This window comes from Triturus cristatus, chromosome 6, assembly GCF_964204655.1.
Source record: "Triturus cristatus chromosome 6, aTriCri1.1, whole genome shotgun sequence".
Lineage (NCBI taxonomy): Eukaryota > Metazoa > Chordata > Amphibia > Caudata > Salamandridae > Triturus > Triturus cristatus.
The window spans coordinates 1,936,156,051-1,936,179,058 of NC_140589.1; the positions used below are offsets into that span (position 1 = coordinate 1,936,156,051).

Consider the following 23,008-nt stretch of genomic DNA (forward strand, 5'->3'; position numbering starts at 1 on the left):
ACCTGCTGGCGCTGCCGCGGACCGTACACCTTCCGGGGACCTGCTGGCGCTGCCGCGGCCCGTTGTATCGACCACCCGCACCGGGACCTGCTGGCGCTGCCGCGGTCCGTACCACCTAACCACCAAGCTCGAGGATTGTGAGCTCATCATCATCTCATCCGAACTACCTGATTGGTAAATAGACTGTCCCGCTACCCCCTTCCCTACCTTGCGAGACTCTAATTGAGGGGACCCCTGAGTCCAGACCTCCTTGTACCGTTCAACCGTATCTTAAATAAGTGCTTATAAAGAACACTGACCCTTATCCGTGTGTGATATCTGTCTGTGGGGGGGAAGTTACTTGTCTGTACGACCGCTGGAGACGGCTCTCCCCGGAGACCTCTCCCTCTGACCCCGGCCGGCCCTCCCGGTCCGTCTACCTTTTCTAACACTACCCATCCCTAAAAAGACCCTGAGACTCTTCTGGATCCCTCGATCCGCCTGTAAATATTACCACTGAACCCTGCCGTTAATGCTGATAAAGATTTGTGAGAATCGATACTCTTGTTGAGTCCTGTGTGGTGGGGTTGCTTGGCTGTTACGATTATAGGAGAAGGACCTCGCCTAGGAGGCCTCTCAGCGGCGCTCGGCTACTTCCCTACGGAAAGGAGACTCTCGGGGGCCCCCGGGGGTCACCCTTCCAACAGGTCAAGAGGAACCTCTGCTAAGGAAGAAACAACTGAAGGGACTGCTGGGAAGGACCAACGCTTGCTTCGTGTTCTGCGGCTGGTCTGCAGTTTGCTGTTTTAAACAAGGAAGAGGCTTTTGGGACTGTGCTTTGTGCACCTGGGTCCCCTTGCTTGAAGAAGTCTTTGCTTTGTGCTGTGTCTTGTAACCCCAAGGCCCCGAGGTGAGCTGGCTCCCTGCTTGGAAACACAGGAACATAAAAGTTTCCATAGACGTTTCAAGTGACGCGGTGTGTGCGTGTTGTGGCAGTTTGAGACCCTCAGAAGGTGTGCCCTGTGATCTTGGACACACGAAGGTGAAGTGAGACTCAGACGCGCTGGGTGCATGTCGTGGTGCACAGGAGGTGAAAGTGAAGAGCGCCTGGTCAACATGTACATCAAAGGTGAAATGAGTCTCGGACGCGCAGGGTGCATGTTGTGGTGCACAGGAGGCGTTGGTGAAGAGCGCCTGGTCGACATGTGCATCGGAGGTGACATGTGACTTGGATGCGTAGGGTGCGTGTTGGAGTGCACCGCAGGCATTGGTTAAGAGAGCCTGGTCAGCGTGTGCATCGGAGGTGATGGGAGTCTCGGACGCACAGGGTGCATGTTGTGGTGCACAGGAGGTGTTGGTGAGGAGCGCCTGGTCAATGTGTGCATCGGAAGTGGAGTGAGTCTCGGACGCGGAAGGTGCATGTTGGGGTGCACAGGAGTCATTGGTGAGGAGCGCCTGGTTATCGAGTGTACTGGAGGAGAAGTGAGGCTCGGAAACGGTGAGCGTGTCGAGGTGTGGCCAAAGGCGTTGGTGAAGAGCGCCTGGATCTCGGGGCACCCAGAGTTGGAGTGAGTCTCAGTGAAGAAGCGTGCGTGCTTTGGTGCAACCTGTGGCTGTGGAGGGGATTGGCTGATCATCGTGTGCACCGGAAGAAAGTGAGTCTCTGCAGCGCGGTGTGCGTGTGTCGGTGCTAACTGAGACCGCAAGAAGGAGTGCCCGGTGAGCGTGCACTCGGAGTCAACGGGAAGACTCATCAGCTTTGTGTGTGTGGCTTCGTGCCAGAGGAGACCCGGGAGGGGGGGGGGGCTGTGGCGAGCGTGCACCCGGAGTAAAAGCAATCTCGGAGGCTTAGGGTACGTGTGCTCCACGTCCGCCTTAGACCTTCCTAACAGTTGTGGCCTGGACCGGCAGCCCCGGAGGAGCCGAGCTGCAAGGCCGAGCCGCTGAGGTCCATTGAGAAAGTTCTACACGGGAGGCCCAGTTTGCGGAGGGAAGAGAGGAGAGTAGGGTCGTGCCCCCAGGTAACGTGGAGCATTGCCTGGGTGGGGTGCGGGCTCAGAGGGACACTCTCTCGGCCTCTCAGTCCTTCTGACGACGTGAGCCTTTGCTTCGGCTCAGGTTGGGGCCCATACTGACCAAAGGAGTGGCAGTACTGGGGCCCGAGTGAGAAGCGGTGCTGTATGTCATCTTTGATCTGTGTGGGGGGCAACTGTTATCGAAGAGGCTGACTGTTGTATACACATTGCCAAATATTGCTGCTAACGAACTGCCGAACTGTCTCATGATGCCTGAAATTATTTCTGCATAACGAAGTACACAATTGTAGCGGCCCGCATTGCATTATTCCTTCATTGCAAAGTACATGATTGTAGTGGCCCCATTGCATTATTCCTTCATTGCATAGTACGTGATTGGGGTGTGACGCATTGCATTATTCCTTTATTGCGCAGTACATGATTGTAGCGGCACGCATTGCATTATTTCTTCATTGCAAAGTACATGATTGTAGCGGCACGCGTTGCATTGTTCCTTCATTGCGCAGTACATGATTGCAGTGGTACGCGTTGCATTATTTCTCCCCTTGCAAGGTACCGGGGTGTATCATTACGCATGGCATTATTTCTCCTTTGCCCAGCACAGGAGTGTATCGTTATGCAGTGCACTATTGTTTGTCCATTGGAACATGTGTGATTCTAGCATTGCGACCAGCATAGCATTTGGAAAGCGGTGGTAGGAATTTGAACCTACCAGCCAGCCGGAACGAATATTACCCTGTATTCTATGTTGGCTTTTGTATTGTGTGGTCTGATCGTATATCATATATACTATATAAAGTATACTTGTTTTATCAAACTTGTGTGGAGTCCATTTGTGGTGTCACCAGGGGGTTGCTGTGGGCGTGGTTGCACATACTGTACACTCGTGCCTTGGAGATAGGCCTGGTGCTCGTGCCACGCTACTAAGGGGGTGAGCAGGGCTATCTCAAACAGGGTCCTTACTTGGCCTAACGTTGAGTTGGGAGTCCCGGGTCGCGCACCTGGTGACGGTGGGGCGTGACTGGGACTCCAGCTTCCAACATAGCGAAAACATTATTTCTGAGCAGGCAGTGATCCCACAGACAACTGCCTACTCTTAAAAAATGAAAAGAAAACCTTTCATTTTTCTTTTTTAAACACAACCAGTTTTCCTTTAAGGAAAACGGCTGCATTTAAAAAAACATAGAAAACTGTTTTATATATAAAACAATCACTGACATGGTGGTCTGCCGACCCCAGCAGGCCACCATCTCAGTGAGTGCCGGCCATTCCCAGCGGGCCACCGTCCCTGTGAGTGCCGACCCCAGCGGGCCACCATCTCAGTGAGCGCCGACCCCAGCAGGCCGCCATCCCTGTGAGTGCCGACCCCAGCGGGCCACCATCTCAGTGAGCGCCGACCCCAGCGGGCCGCCATCCCTGTGAGTGCCGACCCCAGCAGGCCACCATCTCAGTGAGCGCCGGCCATTCCCAGCGGGCCGCCGTCCCTGTGAGTGCCGACCCCAGCGGGCCGCCATCTCAGTGAGCACCGGCCATTCCCAGCGGGCCGCCATCTCAGTGAGCGCCGGCCATTCCCAGCGGGCCGCCATCCCTGTGAGCGCCGGCCATTCCCAGTGGGTCGCAACTTGTGACCTGACTCATGAATCTTAATGAGGCAGGTAACTTGTGACCCATTTGGGAATCGCTAAAGGTGTCCCAGGCACATTAGTACATATGATTTTGCGAGTCTCTAATTGCGAGTAGCAAAAAATTGCAATTATAGATTTGCAAAATCAAATGGTTTTACATCTGGCCCCAAACCCTAGCTTTCTCCAGGGTTGAACAGGGAAAGAATACAGGCCTGGGTTACAAAAATGTGGCCCTAAAAGCGAATCCGATAGGTCGAAAAGTGGCTCATTTTGCAATTAGGGGCAGCTTTGGGATGTAGAGACGCCCTGGGTACATGATCCAAAGGGGTGGAAGGCTGCATGGATGTGAGCTTTGTGCAGGCGATGCTTGAGTCTGTATCAGGGAACTCAAATTAAAAACCGACCTAGCTGGCCATAAACCCACCCACACACTGAGCACTGCTACCAGCCCATCAGGCACTGGCTGAGTGTCCTATAGGTCATTCCCACCCTGGCCTATTAGTTCTACTAACCCCACAGCCCCCACCTCCCAAGTGCCCCCCATTCCTTCCTCTCTGCCGCAGCCCAAAGGAGATGGGTTCAGCTCTCTCCCCACAGCTTTCCCTCTTCTCCCCCACTCTTATGTCTTCTCCCCCACAAGAGCTGGGTATAGCTCTCACCCCTCAGCTTTCCTTCTTCTCCCCCACTTGTATGTCTCCCCCACCCCCACAGGAGCTGGATTCAGCTCCCTCCTCTCAGCTTGCCTCCTTCTCCCCCAGTTGTATGTCTCCTCCCCCCACAGGAGCTAGATACAGCTCGCTCCTCTCAGCTTTCTCTCTTCTCCCCCAGTTGTATGTCTCCTCCCCCCACAGGAGCTAGATACAGCTCGCTCCTCTCAGCTTTCTCTCTTCTCCCCCAGTTGTATGTCTCCTCCCCCCACAGGAGCTAGATACAGCTCGCTCCTCTGAGCTTTCTCTCTTCTCCCCCAGTTGTATGTCCCCCCCCCCCCCCCCACAGGAGCTAGATACAGCTCTCACCCCTCAGCTTTCTCTCTTCTCCCCCAGTTGTATGTCTCCTCCCCCACAGGAGCTAGATACAGCTCGCTCCTCTCAGCTTTCTCTCTTCTCCCCCAGTTGTATGTCTCCTCCCCCCACAGGAGCTAGATACAGCTCGCTCCTCTCAGCTTTCTCTCTTCTCCCCCAGTTGTATGTCTCCTCCCCCCACAGGAGCTAGATACAGCTCGCTCCTCTGAGCTTTCTCTCTTCTCCCCCAGTTGTATGTCTCCCCCCCCCCCCCCCCACAGGAGCTAGATACAGCTCGCTCCTCTCAGCTTTCTCTCTTCTCCCCCAGTTGTATGTCTTCTCCCCCACAGGACCTGGGTTCATATCCCTCCCCTCAGCTTTCCGTCTTCTCTCCCAGTTGTATGTCTCCCCCCCCCCACAGGAGCTAGATACAGCTCTCACCCCTCAGCTTTCTCTCTTCTCCCCCAGTTGTATGTCTCCTCCCCCACAGGAGCTAGATACAGCTCGCTCCTCTGAGCTTTCTCTCTTCTCCCCCAGTTGTATGTCTCCTCCCCCCACAGGAGCTAGATACAGCTCGCTCCTCTCAGCTTTCTCTCTTCTCCCCCAGTTGTATGTCTCCTCCCCCCACAGGAGCTAGATACAGCTCGCTCCTCTCAGCTTTCTCTCTTCTCCCCCAGTTGTATGTCTCCTCCCCCACAGGAGCTAGATACAGCTCGCTCCTCTCAGCTTTCTCTCTTCTCCCCCAGTTGTATGTCTCCTCCCCCCACAGGAGCTAGATACAGCTCTCACCCCTCAGCTTTCTCTCTTCTCCCCCAGTTGTATGTCTCCCCCCCCCCCCACAGGAGCTAGATACAGCTCGCTCCTCTCAGCTTTCTCTCTTCTCCCCCAGTTGTATGTCTTCTCCCCCACAGGACCTGGGTTCATATCCCTCCCCTCAGCTTTCCGTCTTCTCTCCCAGTTGTATGTCTCCCCCCCCCCACAGGAGCTAGATACAGCTCTCACCCCTCAGCTTTCTCTCTTCTCCCCCAGTTGTATGTCTCCTCCCCCACAGGAGCTAGATACAGCTCGCTCCTCTGAGCTTTCTCTCTTCTCCCCCAGTTGTATGTCTCCTCCCCCCACAGGAGCTAGATACAGCTCGCTCCTCTCAGCTTTCTCTCTTCTCCCCCAGTTGTATGTCTCCTCCCCCCACAGGAGCTAGATACAGCTCGCTCCTCTCAGCTTTCTCTCTTCTCCCCCAGTTGTATGTCTCCTCCCCCCACAGGAGCTAGATACAGCTCGCTCCTCTCAGCTTTCTCTCTTCTCCCCCAGTTGTATGTCTCCCCCCCCCACAGGAGCTAGATACAGCTCGCTCCTCTCAGCTTTCTCTCTTCTCCCCCAGTTGTATGTCTCCTCCCCCACAGGAGCTAGATACAGCTCTCACCCCTCAGCTTTCTCTCTTCTCCCCCAGTTGTATGTCTCCTCCCCCCACAGGAGCTAGATACAGCTCGCTCCTCTCAGCTTTCTCTCTTCTCCCCCAGTTGTATGTCTCCCCCCCCCCCCCCCACAGGAGCTAGATACAGCTCGCTCCTCTCAGCTTTCTCTCTTCTCCCCCAGTTGTATGTCTCCCCCCCCCCCCCCCCCACAGGAGCTAGATACAGCTCGCTCCTCTCAGCTTTCTCTCTTCTCCCCCAGTTGTATGTCTCCCCCCCCCCCCCCCACAGGAGCTAGATACAGCTCGCTCCTCTCAGCTTTCTCTCTTCTCCCCCAGTTGTATGTCTTCTCCCCCACAGGACCTGGGTTCATATCCCTCCCCTCAGCTTTCCGTCTTCTCTCCCAGTTGTATGTCTTTCCTCCTCGGTGTCGCCCTCTGGTCCCCTGCAGGGTTTAGCTTTACCTTGTCTCTCTTCATTGCTTTCCAAGTGCAGACCGCGGTTCCGAGGGTGTCTCATGCCCATGTCTCTCCCCGGGCACAGCTCTCTCTCACCTGGACGCTGCAGCCCCGCCTGCATCCACCGATGCTGGGAGCACCTGTGGGTGTGGTTAGGGAGGAGGGAGAGCTGTGCAGGTATGACTTCATAGGGAGGAGTGAGCGAGGGACAGGAGTGAGGGCTGTGCAGGTGTAAGTCCTCGTGGAGTTCAGTCCCCTGCATCCCAGCCGGAGGCACACCGCACCGCAGCCACAGGTCAGTGAGGGAGAGCTGTGCAAGTGTGAGTACACTGGGAGGAGTGAGTGAGGGGCAGTGGTAGAGCTGTGCAGGTGTGAGTCCACATGGAGGAGTGAGTGAGGGGCAGGAGTGAGGGCTGTGCAGGTGTGAGAACACTCTGAGGAGTGAGTGAGGGGCAGGGGTAGAGCTGTGCTGCTGTGAGTCCACAGGGAGGAGTGAGTGAGGGGCAGGAGTGAGGGCTGTGCAAGTGTGAGTACACTGGGAGGAGTGAGCGAGGGGCAGGAGTGAGGGCTGTGCAGGTGTGAGTCCTCGTGGAGTTCAGTCCCCTGCATCCCAGCCGGAGGCACACCGCACCGCAGCCACAGGTCAGTGAGGGAGAGCTGTGCAAGTGTGAGTACACTGGGAGGAGTGAGCGAGGGGCAGGAGTGAGGGCTGTGCAGGTGTGAGTCCTCGTGGAGTTCAGTCCCCTGCATCCCAGCCGGAGGCACACCGCACCGCAGCCACAGGTCAGTGAGGGAGAGCTGTGCAGGAGGAGTGAGTCCACTGGGAGGAGTGAGCGAGGGGCAGGAGTGAGGGCTGTGCAGGTGTGAGTACACTTGGAGGAGTGAGTGAGGGGCAGTGGTAGAGCTGTGCAGGTGTGAGTCCACATGGAGGAGTGAGTGAGGGGCAGGAGTGAGGGCTGTGCAGGTGTGAGAACACTCTGAGGAGTGAGTGAGGGGCAGGGGTAGAGCTGTGCTGCTGTGAGTCCACAGGGAGGAGTGAGTGAGGGGCAGGAGTGAGGGCTGTGCAGGTGTGAGAACACTCTGAGGAGTGAGTGAGGGGCAGGGGTAGAGCTGTGCTGCTGTGAGTCCACAGGGAGGAGTGAGTGAGGGGCAGGAGTGAGGGCTGTGCAGGTGTGAGTACACTCTGAGGAGTGAGTGAGGGGCAGGGGTAGAGCTGTGCAGGTGTGAGTCCACAGGGAGGAGTGAGTGAGGCGCAGGAGTGAGGGCTGTGCAGGTGTGAGTACACTTGGAGGAGTGAGTGAGGGGCAGGGGGAGAGCTGTGCATGAGTGAGTCCACTGGGAGGAGTGAGCGAGGGGCAGGGGGGAGAGCTTTGCAGCAGTGAGTCCACTGGGAGGAGTGAGCGAGGGGTAGGGGGAGAGCTGTGCATGAGTGAGTCCACAGGGAGGAGTGAGTGAGGGGCAGGAGTGAGGGCTGTGCAGGTGTGAGTACACTTGGAGGAGTGAGTGAGGGGCAGGGGGAGAGCTGTGCATGAGTGAGTCCACAGGGAGGACTGAGCTAGAGGCAGGAGTGAGGGCTGTGCAGGTGTGAGTTCATAGGGAGGAGTGAGTGAGGGGCAGGAGTGAGGGCTGTGCAGGTGTGAGTTCATAGGGAGGAGTGAGTGAGGGGCAGGAGTGAGGGCTGTGCAGGTGTGAGTTCATAGGGAGGAGTGAGTGAGGGGCAGGAGTGAGGGCTGTGCAGGTGTGAGTTCATACGGAGGAGTGAGTGAGGGGCAGGAGTGAGGGCTGTGCAGGTGTGAGTTCATAGGGAGGAGTGAGTGAGGGGCAGGAGTGAGGGCTGTGCAGGTGTGAGTCCTCGTGGAGTTCAGTCCCCTGCATCCCAGCCGGAGGCACACCGCACCGCAGCTTCAGGTCAGTGGGGGAGAGCTGTGCAGGTGGGAGTACACTTGGAGGAGTGAGTGAGGGGCAGGGGTAGAGCTGTGCATGAGTGAGTCCACAGGGAGGAGTGAGTGAGGGGCAGGAGTGAGGGCTGTGCAGGAGTGAGTCCACTGGGAGGAGTGAGCGAGGGGTATGGGGAGAGCTGTGCAGGTGTGAGTACACTGGGAGGAGTGAGCGAGGGGTAGGGGGAGAGCTGTGCAGGTGTGAGTACACTTGGAGGAGTGAGCGAGGGGCAGGAGTGAGGGCTGTGCAGGAGTGAGTCCTCTGGGAGTTCAGTCCCCTGCATCCCAGCCGGAGGGACACCGCACAGCAGCTTCAGGTCAGTGGGGGAGAGCTGTGCAGGTGTGAGTACACTTGGAGGAGTGAGTGAGGGGCAGGGGTAGAGCTGTGCAGGTGTGAGTGCACTGGGAGGAGTGAGTGAGGGGCAGGGGTAGAGCTGTGCAGGTGTGAGTCCACTGGGAGGAGTGAGCGAGGGGTAGGGGGAGAGCTGTGCATGAGTGAGTCCACAGGGAGGAGTGAGTGAGGGGCAGGAGTGAGGGCTGTGCAGGTGTGAGTCCTCTGGGAGTTCAGTCCCCTGCATCCAAAGCCGGAGGCACACCACACCGCAGCTACAGGTCAGTGAGGGAGAGCTGTGCAGGAGTGAGTCCACGGAGAGGAGTGAGCGAGGGGCAGGGGAAGAGCTATGCAGGAGTGAGTCCACTGGGGGGAGTGAGCTAGAGGCAGGAGTGAGGGCTGTGCAGGTGTGAGTCCTCTGGAAGGAGTGAGCGAGGGACAGGAGTGAGTCCACTGGGAGGAGTGAGTGAGGGGCAGGAGTGAGGGCTGTGCAGGAGTGAGTCCACTGGAAGGAGTGAGCGAGGGGCAGGGGGGACAGATGTGCATGAGTGAGTCCACAGGGAGGAGTGAGTGAGGGGCAGGAGTGAGGGCTGTGCAGGAGTGAGTCCACTTGGAGGAGTGAGCGAGGGACAGGAGTGAGGGCTGTGCAGGAGTGAGTCCACTTGGAGGAGTGAGCGAGGGGCAGGAGTGAGGGCTGTGAAGGTGTGAGTCCTCGTGGAGTTCAGTCCCCTGCATCCCAGCCTGAGGCACACCGCAGCGCAGCTTCAGGTCAGTGGGGGAGAGCTTTGCAGGTGTGAGTACACTTGGAGGAGTGAGTGAGGGGCAGGGGTAGAGCTGTGCAGGTGTGAGTCCACTGGGAGGAGTGAGAGAGGGGTAGGGGGAGAGCTGTGCATGAGTGAGTCCACAGAAAGGAGTGAGTGAGGGGCAAGAGTGAGGGCTTTGCAGGTGTGAGTCCACTGGGAGGAGTGAGTGAGGGGCAGGAGTGAGGGCTGTGCAGGTGTGAGTCCTCTGGGAGTTCAGTCCCCTGCATCCCAGCCGGAGGCACACCGCACCGCTGCTTCAGGTCAGTGGGGGAGAGCTGTGCAGGTGTGAGTACACTTGGAGGAGTGAGTGAGGGGCAGGGGGAGAGCTGTGCATGAGTGAGTCCACAGGGAGGAGTGAGCGAGGGGTAGGGGGAGAGCTGTGCATGAGTGAGTCCACAGGGAGGAGTGAGTGAGGGGCAGGAGTGAGGGCTGTGCAGGTGTGAGTCCTCTGGGAGTTCAGTCCCCTGCATCCAAAGCCGGAGGCACACCACACCGCAGCTACAGGTCAGTGAGGGAGAGCTGTGCAGGAGTGAGTCCACGGAGAGGAGTGAGCGAGGGGCAGGAGTGAGAACTGTGCAGGAGTGAGTCCACTTGGAGGAGTGAGCGAGGGACAGGAGTGAGAGCTGTGCAGGAGTGAGTACTCTGAGAATTCAGTCCGCTGCATCCCAGCCGGAGGCACACCGCACCGCAACTACAGGTCAGTGAGGGAGAGCTGTGCAGGAGTGAGTTCACTGGGAGGAGTGAGCGCGGAGCAGGGGGAGAGCTGTGCAGGAGTGAGTCCACGGGTAGGAGTGAGCGAGGGGCAGGGGGGAGAGCTGTGCAAGTGAGTCCACTGGGAGTTCAGTCCCCTGCATCCAAAGCCAGAGGCACACCACACCGCAGCTACAAGTCAGTGAGGGAGAGCTGTGCTGGTGTGAATCCATAGGATGAGTGAGCGAGGGGCAGGAGTGAGGGCTGTGCAGGAGTGAGTCCACTGGGAGGAGTGAGCGAGGGGCAGGGGGGAGAGCTGTGCAGCAGTGAGTCCACTGGGAGGAGTGAGCGAGGGGTAGGGGGAGAGCTGTGCAGGGGTGAGTCCACTGGGAGGAGTGAGCGAGGGGCAGGGGGGAGAGCTGTGCAGCAGTGAGTCCACTGGGAGGAGTGAGCGAGGGGTAGGGGGAGAGCTGTGCATGAGTGAGTCCACAGGGAGGAGTGAGTGAGGGGCAGGGGCGGAGCTGTGCTGGTGTGAGTCCATAGGGAGGAGTGAGCGAGGGGCAGGAGTGAGTCCACTGGAAGGAGTGAGTGAGGGGCAGGGGGGGAGCTGTGCCTGCCACCTTGTACAGCTATTGGCCTGAAACTCTTTTATTTCAGCACGGTGAGCCACTCAAACGAAGCCGAATTCTCTGCATGTTTCCGCTTTTATAAATAAATGCAGACAGAAACACGATGTTTTCTGTCTGTATTTATCTGTAAAAATCAGTAAAAACGGAAACCGGCCCCCTATTCTGCTTCCCGTTTCTTTCCAGGCCCTGCGGCGTGCTATAGTGCCTAGAATACACATATACAAGCCTTAAATAAATCCAGTAGATGAGGGAACTCAGGACCAGGCCAGAACCAGAGAGGAGCTTAAAGCGCCGAGGACAATCAGAAAGCGCTGCGAGTAAAGCGCCTCCCCAATTCAAGCAGCAGATTCATATTTCAATCAAATATTGTTTTTTATAGAAACGTGTTTTGGGGGCCTCTGGAAGTACTGTGGGGGCGCAGCTCCAATGTCACCCGATGTCTTTCAAATAATGCGGCGATGCCTCCGCCCGGGTTCAAGGAGGGCACCTTTCAAATATATATAGGATGCGCCGTTCTTTCCTCTCTCCCAACCGGGGACAAAGCGCCTCGAGTCCCGGTTTCCACCCGCCCGGCGCGCAGCATCTGCCTTGAACCCTCGGCCGCCCAAGACGGTTCACCCCGAGTTCCTGAATGTATACATTAGGAGTAATAGCCGAGGGGGCTTTGCGGCGGGCGCGGACCCCAGATCTCCAAGCCTTCCCTCTTGCTTCCCAGCTCCAGGAACCCTTGTATCGAAGACTCCCTGTACTTCGAGCCCTGACACCAATGAAGCTCTGAAAAACCAGGGTAAACCTTTGATTTGGACGCCACAGACTTCACCTCCTGGGATAACTGTCGGCAGCACCCTCTGTAGCGCTGCGAGCGATAACAGGAGCGCGTCAAGTGTTCAGCGCTTTAAATGAGTGCAAACAACCTATCGATTAGGACTGCGCTTCGGTGCACGAGGTCAAAGGGCACTCAGCAGTGTACTCCTATAATGTTTATTTAGTGCATTTTTATAAAGCGCGGACATTACCCGAAGGTGTCAGAGCGCTGTACAATAGAGCCAGTTACCTTGCAAGAGAAAAGTGCTACAAAATCGAACATTACAAAGACTAACAAGCATTTACAATGCAACGGTCTCGGCATTGTTAAAGTTAGAGCTATTGGCATTGCTCCTGACATTATTTGTGTTTATGTTTTTGTTTTTAAAACATTTAAAGAAGCAACATTGTTATTTACAATGTCAATAGCATAATCTCTCTCAAATGCGAGACCTATTGCATTTGCACCCACACACAGCCACACACACAAAGCCACCCACACACACAGAGCCACCCACACAGAGCCACCTACACACACACAGTTACCCACACACAGACAGAGCCACCCACGCATAGAGCCACCTACAAAAAAAGCCACCCATACAGAGCCACACACACAGAGGCACACACATACACACACACACACATAGAGCCTCCCACACACAAGCACAGGGCCACACACACTTACACAGAGCCACACACACAAAGCTTGTATATTATTGAAAAAGCTTCCACTTGAAGCCCTGGTGAGACCACAACAGTGTTGCTGCTCCTGAGTTTCAAAAAGAGAAGGGAAATCCAGAGAGAAAATTACTCTCTCACCTGGCGTGATGTTATGCCGTCACTTCTCCACCAGTGAGAAGTGAGCAGTGTGAGCACGCGCACATCGACGTGCAATGCTCACCTGGCATCACGTCATGCCGTCACTTGTCCACCAGTGAGAAGTGAGCAGTGTGAGCAGCGCACATCGACGTGCAATGCTCACCTGGCATCACGTCATGCCGTCACTTGTCCACCAGTGAGAAGTGAGCAGTGTGAGCAGCGCACATCGACGTGCAATGCTCACCTGGCATCACGTCATGCCGTCACTTCTCCACCAGTGAGAAGTGAGCAGTGTGAGCAGCGCACATCGACGTGCAATGCTCACCTGGCATCACGTCATGCCGTCACTTCTCCACCAGTGAGAAGTGAGCAGTGTGAGCAGCGCACATCGACGTGCAATGCTCACCTGGCATCACGTCATGCCGTCACTTCTCCACCAGTGAGAAGTGAGCAGTGTGAGCAGCGCACATCGACGTGCAATGCTCACCTGGCATCACGTCATGCCGTCACTTCTCCACCAGTGAGAAGTGAGCAGTGTGAGCAGCGCACATCGACGTGCAATGCTCACCTGGCATCACGTCATGCCGTCACTTCTCCACCAGTGAGAAGTGAGCAGTGTGAGCACGCGCACATCGACGTGCAATGCTCACCTGGCATGACCTCATGCCGTCACTTCTCCACCAGTGAGAAGTGAGCAGTGTGAGCACGCACATCGACGTGCAAGGCTCACCTGGCGTGACGTCATGCCGTAACTTCTCCACCAGTGAGAAGTGAGCAGTGTGAGCACGCGCACATCGACGTGCAATGCTCACCTGGCATGACCTCATGCCGTCACTTCTCCACCAGTGAGAAGTGAGCAGTGTGAGCACGCGCACATCGACGTGCAATGCTCACCTGGCGTGACGTCATGCCGTCACTTCTCCACCAGTGAGAAGTGAGCAGTGTGAGCACGCGCACATCGATGTGCATTGCTCACCTGGCATGACCTCATGCCGTCACTTCTCCACCAGTGAGAAGTGAGCAGTGTGAGCACGCGCACATCGATGTGCAAGGCTCACCTGGCATGACGTCATGCCGTCACTTCTCCACCAGTGAGAAGTGAGCAGTGTGAGCACGCGCACATCGATGTGCATTGCTCACCTGGCATGACCTCATGCCGTCACTTCTCCACCAGTGAGAAGTGAGCAGTGTGAGCAGCGCACATCGACGTGCCTGCTGTCACTACAGTCCGGAAAAAATGGACCGCCTGTGCCAGGGCAGAAAACAAAGACCGATAGAGACCTGTTTAGAGGTCTCCTTTAAACAAGCATTTGCAATGCAATAGGTCTCGCATTTGCAAGAGTTTGAGCTATTAGCATTGTAAATGACAGTGCCTTTTATTTCTGTTTTACAAAAATCAAACTTAAATAAAAGGCATTGTCATTTACAATGCCAATAACTCAAACTCGTATAAATGCGAGACCTATTGCATTGCAAATGCTTGTTGAGGTTGTGGATTCTGTGTTAAGTGGTGCATTAATAGGATTGTAATCGTAGGTAAAATGTTTTTTTACCACTCAGTGGTCACAATAGAGGGGTGACAACCACCATCACAATTAATCTTATGCCATTGATTTATGATAGTAATTCATGGAATTGTTTATGCGTGTGGGAATGTATGTGTGCTTCTATGCGTGAGCAAGAATGCCTGTGCTTCTGTTGTCAGTGCATGCCTGCATATGCTAGAATGCCTGTGCTTCTGTTGTCAGTGCATGCCTGCATATGGTAGAATGCCTGTGCTTCTGTTGTCAGTGCATGCCTGCATATGCTAGAATGCCTGTGCTTCTGTTGTCAGTGCATGCCTGCCTATGCTAGAATGCCTGTGCTTCTGTTGTCAGTGCATGCCTGCATATGCTAGAATGCCTGTGCTTCTGTTGTCAGTGCATGCCTGCATATGCTAGAATGCCTGTGCTTCTGTTGTCAGTGCATGCCTGCATATGCTAGAATGCCTGTGCTTCTGTTGTCAGTGCATGCCTGCATATGCTAGAATGCCTGTGCCTCTGTTGTCTTTGCATGCCTGCCTATGCTAGAATGCCTGTGCTTCTGTTGTCAGTGCATGCCTGCATATGCTAGAATGCCTGTGCTTCTGTTGTCTTTGCATGCCTGCATATGCTAGAATGCCTGTGCTTCTGTTGTCAGTGCATGCCTGCCTATGCTAGAATGCCTGTGCTTCTGTTGTCAGTGCATGCCTGCATATGCTAGAAGGCCTGTGCTTCTGTTGTCAGTGCATGCCTGCATATGCTAGAATGCCTGTGCTTCTGTTGTCTTTGCATGCCTGCCTATGCTAGAATGCCTGTGCTTCTGTTGTCAGTGCATGCCTGCATATGCTAGAATGCCTGTGCTTCTGTTGTCTTTGCATGCCTGCATATGCTAGAATGCCTGTGCTTCTGTTGTCAGTGCATGCCTGCATATGCTAGAATGCCTGTGCTTCTGTTGTCAGTGCATGCCTGCGTATGCTAGAATGCCTGTGCTTCTGTTGTCAGTGCATGCCTGCATATGCTAGAATGCCTGTGCTTCTGTTGTCAGTGCATGCCTGCCTATGCTAGAATGCCTGTGCTTCTGTTGTCAGTGCATGCCTGCCTATGCTAGTATGCTTGTGCTTCTGTTGTCAGTGCATGCCTGCCTATGCTAGAATGCCTGTGCTTCTGTTGTCTTTGCATGCCTGCATATGCTAGAATGCCTGTGCTTCTGTTGTCAGTGCATGCCTGCATATGCTAGAATGCCTGTGCTTCTGTTGTCTTTGCATGCCTGCCTATGCTAGAATGCCTGTGCTTCTGTTGTCTTTGCATGCCTGCATATGCTAGAATGCCTGTGCTTCTGTTGTCAGTGCATGCCTGCATATGCTAGAATGCCTGTGCTTCTGTTGTCAGTGCATGCCTGCCTATGCTAGAATGCCTGTGCTTCTGTTGTCAGTGCATGCCTGCATATGCTAGAATGCCTGTGCTTCTGTTGTCAGTGCATGCCTGCATATGCTAGAATGCCTGTGCTTCTGTTGTCTTTGCATGCCTGCATATGCTAGAATGCCTGTGCTTCTGTTGTCTTTGCATGCCTGCATATGCTAGAATGCCTGTGCTAGGTCTCGTGGCACAATTTCAGGTCCCTTCACTTTATCAGAGTGTCCTTCGAGTGTAATGGGTTAATCCTGAGGCGAGAGTGTCTGGAAGCCTGGCCTGGTTTCTGGCGCAGAATGCCGCGAGTCACGTGGTATGGGTGACGTCATTAGTGTGAGTGTCCTATCCGTGCCGCTTGGAGTCTCCAGCTGGGGGCTGAGCTGCTCCCATCCTCGCGCCTCATGGGGTTCCGGGTTTTCTTGTAACTTGTTCTTGAACATGGCCGTCTCCTGGGAGTCCTTATCACCGCGCGTCTTAGAAACACAACACTATCTCATTCGCCTACATGATTTTCTTTTAATTTTGGTATCGAATTATCTTTAATAGATCTATTTAGTTAACGTGTTGCAGTTAAGCTTTCAGAAAATGAGTGTGAATCACTTAAAATAAATTGAAATTTCATTCGAAAAAGAAAATAACTCCAAGTTCGAAGAGAAGGATGTGTGTGCTCATCACCCCTCCTCCCTCTCATTATCACTGTCTGCAGTCAGGAGCTGTGTGTAGCTGGGATATTGTGAATAATTGGGCCCTGGGGACATTCTGAAGGAAAAAAAAGCCGCATCTCGCGGGAACGCCCTTTCCACTAACCTAGAAAGGCAACGTAAACATGTTAAACACAAGGTGATCTGCAGGGCCGCGTCCATCGTACTCCTGCATTTTTCGAAGTTAGGTTGCTTGTAATTGCTGTGCTGGAGTCCTAGTTAATTGCAGACGATTTACTGGTGATTTGGAAAGTGTCTGTTAGTTATACATATATATAAATTTGAAATCAGACTGTTCCATTCTATGATTTGTTTATTCCTAACCTAACACTACACGCTGCTGCATTGTCTTCTGATCCGGTGCTTGCAGGCCCTCGATTTAACGCGAATCCCCGAGCTCGGGTTGATATGTGAGCATATATCATAACAGTGTTCTGGTACTTGACGTGTGCTTTTATGATGAACACCCCCCACACTAAACTTTACATGGAAGTATTGCCATCATTCGTGTGATGCCTTAGTCTGCTTTTCAAATGCTAGAAAGTGTTAGCATTGTGAGTGAGCATGGAGTCGGCCCTAACTCGTATAAAAAGTAGTCTAGTCCGGTAATATTGAACCGCACCTGAATGTAGAAAGGTCCTTGGCGTAGTCTTAGCACACAGGGGTGTGCAGCGAGCCATTTCCAGCAGTCAGCCTCTTTGTAGTTTGGCCTCTGAGAGGCCCCGTAATGGAGAACCTGCCTGATGTCACTGCCTCTAATCGTAGGCACCTGAACCCATAAAGTCATCTCACTATGTGCTTGGGGGGATTCGATTATTTTGAAGATAGCTTTGAGAAATACCCGTTAACGCTGGACTCTGGGAGAGGTCGCTTGGAGCCAAAAAGGTCCAGATGACCAACCTTAAATGGACTTCTGTGTAAGAGAGGAAACAAGCATTGGCCGCGCGGCCGTGAAAGTAACGGCCGCGCGGCCGTGAAAGCGAAAGTAATAGCGATGGCGATCAAAGCGAAAGTGATCGCGATCGCTAGGACGGGACGGCATGCGAGTGATGCGCGCGCATCAGTGATTGCCGGCTGCGCGCGTGCACGCTCGCGTGCACTCAAGCTTTAGGCCACAGGCAGCACTTGAAAATTCCCAGATACAAAATGTCTCTCCGAGCCAGCGCAAGCGCTGGGGCTCAGCGAGACCTAAAAACTGCCTGTACTCTGACCCGGTGAGACCCGGCCCACTTAAAGCCCCGACCAGGGGGCACTTTTATTTAAAAAGAAAGACACAGAGGTAAAACGAAACATTTACTGCTTGCTGAATTAGCTTGCTATCCACACGTGGTGAAAACGTGCCTCATAAAAGGTCAATGTTTGAGCAAAAGAAAACAGGGAGGTAAGACTTTAATTTTCTCTGAACAAAAGGATGCTGGTAATCTTTCAAGTTCAGTAAGAGCGCTTGTGAAAAGGCAGTTCAACAAGAAAAGTACGTTGTGCAATTTGTACACTTTGGCGTTTTTTAACCTCCAGAGAACGAAAGTTCCTTCCTCGCAGCAGCAGCATCGCCGAGAGGATGAGCGCATATGCATGTCTCAAAACACTAACGCGGAGGGTTCAAGAGTTAACTCTGAGAACTTAATACCAATGTGGTAAAGGCAAATTGCATACTGGGTCTTTCTCTGACGTTTCAGTTAAGGATAAGATATTGCTAATTATTTTGGAAATGTGAGAATGTAATGGATTGGGAACCATTATTGGTACGTTAAAACCATGACGCAGTGAGGGCCAAAGGAAATCTGTTTAAATGCTGGATGGAAAGTGTCGTGGCTGTGTTCCCCTATGTGTCTCTGAACACTGGAAATATCCGAGGAGGAAGGGAACTGAAAGCGCCTGGATTCTGCATAGCTGGTACAGCACATAGACGAGCACCTGCTGGGAGGGGCTGTACGCTAAAGGAGGGACTATGATATCACCTCAATCAGGTTTCTTTTCACAGTCAGGATAACAAAATTAAAGAGCAGTTTAATTGCTCTGTAGTACCTGAAGATTCCATTATTGGTGTGCTGTTCTTATGCACTCTCTGGCCTGCCGCAGGAAGCCACCACGGTGACCCGCTCTGCTTACGCACAACATGGTCACTGACGCTGTGCGTGAAGCGCAAAAAATTGTCATTACATGACAAATAAAGAAACATTTGTGTTTGTTGTGAAAGTTGAGGCGGGTCTCCCTCTCTTCCTCACAGGGCCTGGAAAGTTTACGAAGGGCTGGGACGTCTCTGGGTCGCAGTAAGCGCTGAGGCCAGTGACCGGGTCCTACCTCAGGGTACGAGGCGAGAAAGAAACTAAAAAACTCGCCCCCGAATCCGAAAAAGACGGGGCTTAAATGGACAGACGCTCCTCTCCTCCAATGGATGGCCTCTGTTTAGGAAGCCAGCCAATGGAGAAGAGGGGCGGGTTCAAGCCCCATACTAGAAAACGTTAAATCTCGCCAAGCGAGACTGCGCAAGCGCAGCCTTCGCTGGCTGAGACCTAAAAATGAAGGGTACACAAACACAAAATCCAACACAGCACACAGGGGTGAGGAATGTACAGGAAAAAATACAAATTTACAACGAAGAGCGAACTTCCAAGAGGGGCCTGAGAATGCAAGAATTAGTTCTGAAAGTGTCTTTGGAAGAGAAGAGATTTGAGGTCAGCTTTGAAGATCCGGATGGTGGTGGTGGCACGGAGCAATGGAGGAAGTGAGTTCCAGATTCTCACCGCATTGCCTGAGAAGGATTGCGCCATCAATCTTTCCCTTTTGAAGACGGGGGGCTCAAGCAGAAGCTTTTCCGCATTGCGAGAGGGTCGAGAGCCTCCGGACAATTTCAATTTATTTGCCAGGTAACAAGGGGAGGACGTGTGCAAGGCTTTGTGGGTGATGCAGGCAGTTTTGTAAATAGATCTGGCCTCGATCGGAAACCATCAAATCAATCAATCAATCACATAATTTGTAAAGCACACTACATACCCGTGAGGGTTTCAAGGCGCTGGGGGGGGGGGGGGAGCTGCTGCTATTGGGCGAAGAGCCAGGTCTTGAGTTGTCTCCTGAAGGTCAGCAGGTCTTCGGTTTGTCGCAGGTAGAGGGGGAGGGTGTTCCAGGTCTTGGCGGCGCGATGGGAGAAGGATCTGCCTTCGGAAGTAGTTCTCCGGATGCGTGGGACCGTGGCCAGGGTGTGGTCAGCGGAGTGGAGTTTCCTGTTGGGTACGTAGAAGGTGAGTCGACTGTTGAGATAGGCTGGGCCAGTTTTGTGGAGTGCCTTGTGTGCGTGGATCAGGAGCTTGAAGGAGATTCTTTTGTCGACGGGGAGCCAGTGCAGGTTCCTCAGGTGGGGGGTGATGTGGTCGCGGCGTGGGACATCGAGGATCAAGCGTGCCGAGGCGTTCTGGATTCTCTGTAGTCTGTTGATGAGCTTGGACGAGGCTCCGGCGTAGAGGGCGTTTCCGTAGTCGAGTCTGTTGCTGACTAGGGCCTGGGTGACTGTTTTCCTCGTGTTTGTCGGGATCCATCTGTAGATCTTGCGGAGCATGCGGAGGGTGTTGAAACAGGTGGAGGAGACTGCGTTGACTTGTTTGGTCATGGAGAGTTTCGAGTCGAGGATGACTCCCAGGTTGCGTGCGTAGTCGGTGGGGCCGGGGGGGACCCCAGTGATGTGGGCCACCAAGAGTCGTCCCATGCGGAGGGGTTGGACCCGAGGATGAGGATTTCCATCTTGTCTGTGTTCAGTTTGAGACGGCTGTCCTCCATCCAGTCTGCGATGGCCTTCATTCCCTGGTGGAGGTTGGATTTGGCGGTGAGGGGGTCCTTGGTGAGGGAGAGGATCAGCTGCGTGTCGTAGGCGTAGGAGATTATGTTGAGGTCGTGCTGTCGGGCGATGCGTGCTAGTGGTGCCATGTAGACGTTGAACAGCATCAGGCTGAGGGAAGATCCTTGAGGGACGCCGCAGATGATCTCGGAGGCATCGGATCGGAATGGGGGGAGTAGGACTCTATGAGTTCTGCCGGAGAGGAAGGAGGTAGTCCAGTCCAGGACCTTGTCTCGGATCCCTGTGTCATGGAGGCGCGTGCGTAGTGTGCAGTGGCAGACGGTGTCGAAGGCGGCGGAGAGGTCCAGGAGGATGAGGGCCGCCGTCTCGCCGTTGTCTAGCAGGATCCTGATGTCATCTGTGGCGGCTATGAGGGCGGTCTCGGTGCTGTGGTTGCTACGGAATCCTGATTGGGACGGGTCCAGGATGTTGTTGTCTTCGAGGTGACGGGTGAGCTGGGTGTTTACTATCTTCTCGATGACCTTTGCTGGGAACGGAAGCAGGGAGATGGGTCGGAAGTTCTTGAGGTCGCTCGGATCCGCCTTGGGTTTCTTCAGTAGGGCATTGATCTCTTCGTGCTTCCAGTTCTCAGGGAAGGTGGCGGTCTCGAAGGAGAGGTTGATGATTTTGTGCAGGTGGGGTGCGATGGAATTGCTGGCTTTATTGAAGATGTGGTGCGGGAGAGGGTCGGACGGGGATCCGGAGTGGATTGTTCCCATGGTCTTGATTGTGTCCTCGATGCTCATGTTGGCCCAGGTTGTCAGTGTGTCGTGGGCGGTGGGGTGCGGTGGGTTCGGTGCGGTGTGGTCGGTAGGGGTCGTCCGGGGTCTGAAGCTGTCATGGATGTCAGTGATTTTCCGGCGAAAGAAGATGGCGAGGGCGTCGCACAGGGCTTGTGATGGTGGGATGTCGTTGACGTTGGAGCTGGGGTTGGAGAGTTCCTTCACGATGGTGAAGAGCTCCTTGCTGTTGTGTGCGTTGTTGTCGAGGCGGTCTGTGAAGCAGGTCCTTTTGGCGGTCCTGATGAGGTGGTGGTGGTGTCGGATGGTGTCTTTGTGGGCAGTGCGGCTGTCTGGTGTCTTGTCGCTGTGCCATATGTTTTCCAGTTTCCAGCAGGTGCGTTTTGAGTCGAGGAGTTCCGGGGTGAACCAGCTGACTCTTCTGCTGGTGTCTCTGCTGGTGGGGTTTTTCAGCGGAGCAATGGTGTTGGCGCAGTCGTTCATCCAGCGTTCGAGGGTGAGTGCACCTTCATCGGGGTTGGTGGGGTTTGTCGGAGGGTTGAGTGCAAGGCTTGTCTGTAGTTGTTCTTGGGAGACTTTGCCCCAGCAGTGGCGGGGGGTCTGTAGTGTGCGGTGGTGTGTGAGGGGTTTCTGGAAGGAGAAGTGGATGCAGTGGTGGTCTGTCCAGGTGAGTTTGGAGGCGTGGCTGAAGGTGACGTGGGGGCTTGAGGAGAAGATGGCATCTAGCGTGTGGCCGGCGATGTGGGTCGGCGTCGTGACGAGCTGTTTCAGTCAGTGTTTGGTGAGATTGTCGGTCAGGGTGGAGGAGTTGCTGTCGTTGTTGTTCTCCAGGTGATAGTTAGATAGTTAGTCGAAGAGAGGACAGGATAGGAGTGATGTGGTCGCTTTGTTTAGACCCTGAAATGAAGCGAGCTGCTGAATGGAGGATAGATTTGAGAGGGGAGAGGTGGGATTTGGGTAGGCCCATCAGAAGAGAATTGCAGTAATCCAGTCTTGAGAGAACCAGCGATTGTACCAAGGTATTTAAGTCTTTCTCTGGGAAGAACCGACGGATCCCCCACAGAAGGCGCAACTGGTACCGTGCGTTCTTGGCAATAGAGTTGATGTGGGAGATTAAGTTGAGTCTTTTGTCAAGAATGACACCTAGAGATTTAGCGCTGTCGACAATGATGGGTTTGTTGTTGAGCAGGTGCAGCTGATCCATCCACGATTGAACAGGAGGAGGTGAGAGAGAGGTCGAAAGGAGGAGGAATTCAGTTTTGGTGGGATTTAGAATGAGTTGGTGAGCTAACATCCAGTTGTGGATGGAGTTTAGAGTAGAGTCGAGTAAAGAGAGATCGTGTACGGAAGACACCTTGAGGTAGATTTGGGTGTCATCTGCATAGAGATGGTAGAGGATTCCAGATTTGCTTAAGAGGTTCCCTAATGGTTCCAGATAGAGATTAAACAAAGTGGGTGCCAGGAGAGAACCTTGAGGGACACCTTGACCTACAGCCAATGGAGACGAAAGACTGTTTGCTATCTTGATCATTTGGGAGAAGTCCAAGAGGAATGAGGCAAACCATTTAAGCACTGTGCCTTCCGCGCCCATTCTCTGTCGAAGAGTGTTAAGGAGGGTGTTGTGATTAACAGTGTCAAAGGCTGCAGATAGGTCAAGAAGAATCAGAAGGCATGATTCCCCCGAATCGAGTATCTGCAGCGCATCATCGATCACTTGCAGCAGGGCTGTTTCAGTGCTGCAATTTTGGATGAAGCCAGATTGGAAAACGTCGAGAAGATTATTGTCCATAAGATGTAGGGAAAGTTGTTTCGCAACACATTTTGCAGTGATTATCGAAAGAAAAGGGAGGATGGTGATAGGGTGGAAGTTGTTGAGGTCAGTTGCATCAGTGGAGGTTTTTTTTAGAAGAGGGGTAACCTGTCCTATTTAAGGGCCACAGGGAGGGAGCCTTGACTGAGGAAGAGATTGACTAGCCCGGTCCAGTAAGAGAGAGTATGGGTGTAGAAATCGATGGCGAAGACGCTAGGGATGGGGTCAGAGGAGTGGTTGGAGGGTTTGGTTTCAAGGATGCATTTGAGGAGGTCATTTTCCGAGATGACGTCAAAGTATTGCCAGGTGACTAAGGATTTCCGCTCCTCAAAGGGGGTGGGGTGGCCGACTTGATCCACCAGTGCTTTGACCTTTTCACCAGGCCACACCTGGCTCCTTTGTATGGAAAGGCGTTCATAGCAACCCGTCACTGACCACGTATTTAACAAGCATTGGCATGGCCAACAGCTCTCA

The 23,008-nt window shown here is 54.0% G+C and overlaps 1 protein-coding gene across 3 annotated transcripts in view; it reads left to right on the top strand.

Annotated features, from left to right (window-relative positions):
* The first annotated feature begins 6,695 nt into the window (after nt 1–6,695).
* Nucleotides 6,696–23,008, top strand: part of LOC146822534 (N-acetylneuraminylgalactosylglucosyl-glucoside beta-1,4-N- acetylgalactosaminyltransferase 2-like) — an 865,225-nt gene continuing 848,912 nt past the window's right edge. The window contains exon 1 of one of the 3 annotated variants that reach the window (XM_085613655.1): nt 6,696–6,803. The gene's annotated coding sequence lies outside the window, so the exon portion shown is untranslated. Of the gene's footprint in view, nt 6,804–7,197; nt 7,292–8,321; nt 8,417–23,008 lie in introns of those variants that run through there. The other 2 variants (XM_085613654.1, XM_085613656.1) reach the window with 2 other exon arrangements.